This window comes from Fusarium odoratissimum, assembly GCF_000260195.1.
Source record: "Fusarium odoratissimum NRRL 54006 unplaced genomic scaffold supercont1.43, whole genome shotgun sequence".
NCBI lineage: Eukaryota > Fungi > Ascomycota > Sordariomycetes > Hypocreales > Nectriaceae > Fusarium > Fusarium odoratissimum.
The window spans coordinates 143,688-148,319 of NW_022158724.1; positions in this window are offsets into that span (position 1 = coordinate 143,688).

The window sequence follows — 4,632 nt, forward strand, 5'->3', positions numbered from 1 at the left end:
TAATATTATTTAAATATAAATATATAATCTAATACTTAGATACTTATAATTATTATATTTTAACCTATAATTTAATTAAAAGACTGACTAAGTAAAGTATAAAAGCTACCTTTTAAATACTAAAAATATCTTAAATAATAATAATATAAGATTTTAAACTTTAGCTAACTTATAAGAGTAATAAAGATAGGTAAAATAAAGTATTACCTATTTTAAAAGAAATATAATATAAGGATTATAAAGGCAGAGATAAATATATTAAATAAGAAATAACAACTCCTGAAGGCTAATTTAAATAATTAGATTAAGATATTAAATAAATAAAATAAATTACTATAAAGGAATCTTATAAATAACTTAAGAATATACTATTAAAATATTCTTTTTATATGAAGTTATTCTAAGAGGAATTAAATACAAAGTTACCTTAGTATATAAATTATAATATTAAGATTATATTAAAAAATAGAAAAAACCTAAAATCCTTTCCTATATATAATCTATCTAGTATAAGCTTAACATACTTAAGAAAATAAATAAATAATATATTATAAAAAGGATATATTAGATTATTAAAGTCCTTAATAGGATACTTATTTATATTTATACTAAGACCTAATACTAATAAATTAAGACTTAGTAAATTACTAATATTTTTATAAAATTATTAAAAAGGCTAAAATATTATTACCTATAATTAATAAACTTAAAGATTAATTAATATACTTATAATATTTTAATATATAATTATAAATATACTTTAAAAATACCTTAATATCTTTATAATTTACTACTTAAATAATATTCTTATCTTTTTTAATATAAAAAAAAGAATATATAAAATATATTTATAAAGTCTTAAAAGTATTATAAGATACTAATATACTTATTAAATTAACATAAAAGTATTCTTATTAATCTAAAGTAATATCCCTAGTTTAAACCACTGTCTTTTTACTAACTTTACTTTATCTATTCTTATATATAAGGTTAATTAGTTATATGCCCTATTATATGCATTTAATTAATAGGGGCTAGTTATAACTCTAGGTTAATTTAACTTTTATTAACTAACTTATATAAAAGTTAACCTAATTCCTTTAACTTTCTATAAAACCCTGCCTTTACCTTATATTTATCTTAGAACTTTATATATAGATTCCCCTTATTAATTTAAGAGCAGCTCCCCTTAAAGAGTAATAACCTTTTTAGATATATTAAAAAGCTACTCTTTTTATATAACTAAACCTATAAAGGCAGTAAGGAAGGCTGCCTAGTTTAACTAAAGGTAATAACCTTCTTTTAGGCCTCTTTTTAAGTCCTTAAGACCTAATAGCTTAGAATTAACCTAGTTTAGATTAATTAAACTAATATAATGCCTCTAATTTATATAACTAATTAGCTAGATTAGGCTATAATTAAAAATAGCTATCTTAATAAGGTTAGATTTATATTTTAATAAGAGGTTTTTCCTAATAGTAGCTATTATTATATAGATCTCTTTAAGTTCTTTTTTACTAGTTATATCTAAGGTAGGCCTAATAGCTAGATTAAGGTTATAGCTAGTTATATAGTAGGTATAATTATATAGCTATAGGCTATTTTATATAATAGGTATTAAGGCAGTATAGCTATTATACTATTAGTAAGAAGGGTTAAAAGCTAGGTTAGGAAACTTATTTTATAATAAATAAATTAGGCATATCCTTTAGGTAGGATAAAGAAAGAAGGATAACCTAGCTGCTAAGAGGTAATTAGTATTAATACTACCTAATTAAGGCAGTAATTATAATATTAAGGCAGATAAACCTTATATAATTTTAAATTCTATAATAATAGCGTGCTATAGGGGTCTTATTATTTAAGCCTTTATAGAAAAGTTAAAAAGCTTAATAGCCTTATATAAGGCTAATAGTAAGGGAAAAAAAAAAAAAAAAAGCAAAGTAATATATTTAAAATATAAGATTTTATATAATAAGATTAAGATATATAAATAGAAAATTATTATAATAATAGAATATAAGCTATTAATATTAATAAAGGAAATATAATCCTTCCTAGGATTTACTAATTACTATTAATAATTTATTAAGAATTTTAATAAAATTATTATTTTACTTATTAAATTACTAAGAAAAATAAATAATTTAAATATATAAAAAAAGTATAATATGCTTTTAAATTACTTAAGGAAGCTATTTTTAATAAGCCTATTTTAATAATATATAACCCTAATTAGTAAATTAAACTTAAAACTAATATTTTTAACTCTATGCTAAGAGGATAAATAAGATAATAATATAATAATAAGATATTATATCTAATTACCTTTTATTCTTATAAAATATATAAAGTAAAACTTATTTATCTTACTGATAATATAAAATTCCTAGCTATTATTAACTATTTTAAGGAACTTTTAATACTACTTTTAAGAAAGTAAATACTTAATAAAAGTCTTTATTAACTATAAGACTATAACTTATTTTATAATAATATAAGAGCTAAATTAATAATAATTATATTATTTTTCTTTTTTTTTATTAAGTTTATAAGTTAATCTTAAAAGATATATTTAAGTATCTTTAAAGTCTAATATAGTTTAAATATTAATTACCTTTTAGGAGGTAAAGCTTTATTAAGTTAATATTATTATAATTTGCTGCCTTAATTACAGCCTAAACTTTGCTGTATGCAAGCCAGCTAGAGAGCCTTGCTCTTCAGCTGGCCCCAATCTTCTTCCTGCAACCTACTTTAAATGGCGGGACAGTGTATGTACTGAGAGGAAAACGTATTAGGTTTTATCTGAATTTAGTTGCCTAAAATCAAAGACCTTAAGTCATAGCGTCGGCGTCGGCGGCAATAATTATATTATATTAAATACTTATATAAATTCGACTTTGTTATAATATATTATAAAGGCACTAAATCTTATAAATAATTATAACTATTTTTAATAATATAATAACCTTAGGATTTAATTATAATAAATTTTATTATAAAATTACCTTTATTAAAAGAAACCTTAATTAAAGTCTTTTATAATAATATTATAATTATAATTAACTAATTTATAAAATTCTCTTATTACTTACCTTATAAAGGAGTAATAAAAATAAAAGAACTTTTATATATTTATTACTAATATATAATTAATATATATCAGTTATTTATAAAAGTCCTTTTTAATAAAAGATTTATATTTATAATTATACTTTAATAAATATTTATAATATAACTTAAATTAAACTACTTATTATAATACTTTAACTATAAGTTAATAAATAAATAAAATAAATAAATAAAATACTTAAATAATACTTATAATATTATATTAATAATTATAAGTATTATTTAAGTATTTAAAAGTTAAAATTCTTATCTAGTAATATATAAAGTAAAACCAAAGGTATTAGAATAAAATAATAAAATAAGGTATTTATTTTTAATATAATATAATATAAGGTATTATATACTATATTAAAAAATATAATAACCTTAATATTAAGTCTTAGTAAATTATATAATTACTACCTTAAACCTTAAGATCTAATTAAATAAGTAGCCTTAATTTATAAGTATAAAAAAGATATTTCCCCTATCCTTAGTAGGCTAAATGCCCTCTTTATTATTACCCTCTTAAAGTAATTATTACTAAGGCTTTAACCCTAAAAGGCTATATTAAAATAAGCTAAGAACCTTTACCTTTATTATAAGATATATTATTATAAAATTAATATTAATAATAGTTAATCTGGCCTTAATTATCTAATTATAGTAATTAATTATTATATAATTAGTCCTTTAATAGAAATTAATAATATTATTATTAAAGAGATTTTAAGTTTATATTCCTTTTTTTACTATTATAAAATTATAAGTAAAGACCTATTATATATTAATAAATTATAATTAATATAATAAGTTAATCATATAATCTTTAATTACTAAGTATAACTTTATAATATTATATAAAATATATTTATTATTAGATATATTATAAGCTAGATAAAGGTATTAAAAGACCTAGCTAATTACTTAGAATAAGGTTAAGGCATATTAAGGTAATAATAGGCCTTTATTAATAGAATTATATTAGGTAATAATAATAATTTATATTAGGTATAATTTATAAAGTTAAAATATATAATCTAGTTAATTAAATTAATAATATAAATATTATATTATAGGAATTAAAGGCTATTATAAGATAAAGGAGAGGAAATAAGAGGGAAAAGAGGAGGAAAAAAGTAAATTAAGAAAAAAAGGCTTTAGTATTTAGGGAAAAACTATAAATATTAGTAAACTAAGGCTAGCTTAATAGGTTAGTAATAAATTAGATTAGGTTAAAAGATAATATAATAGGAGAAATATAAGTTAAGTATAAATATACTTAAATAACACTTAGGATTATTTAATTATATTTATCTTTAACTTATATTTCTCTTATTATCCTACTAAGCTAGCCTTAATCTACTAATATTTATAGTCTTTCCTTAAATATTAAAACCTTTTTTTCTTAATTTACCTTTTTCCTCCTCTTTTTCTTCTTACTTCCCCTTCTTTATCCTATAATAGCCTTTAATTCTTATAATAAAATATTTATATTATTAATTTAATTAACTTAATTAT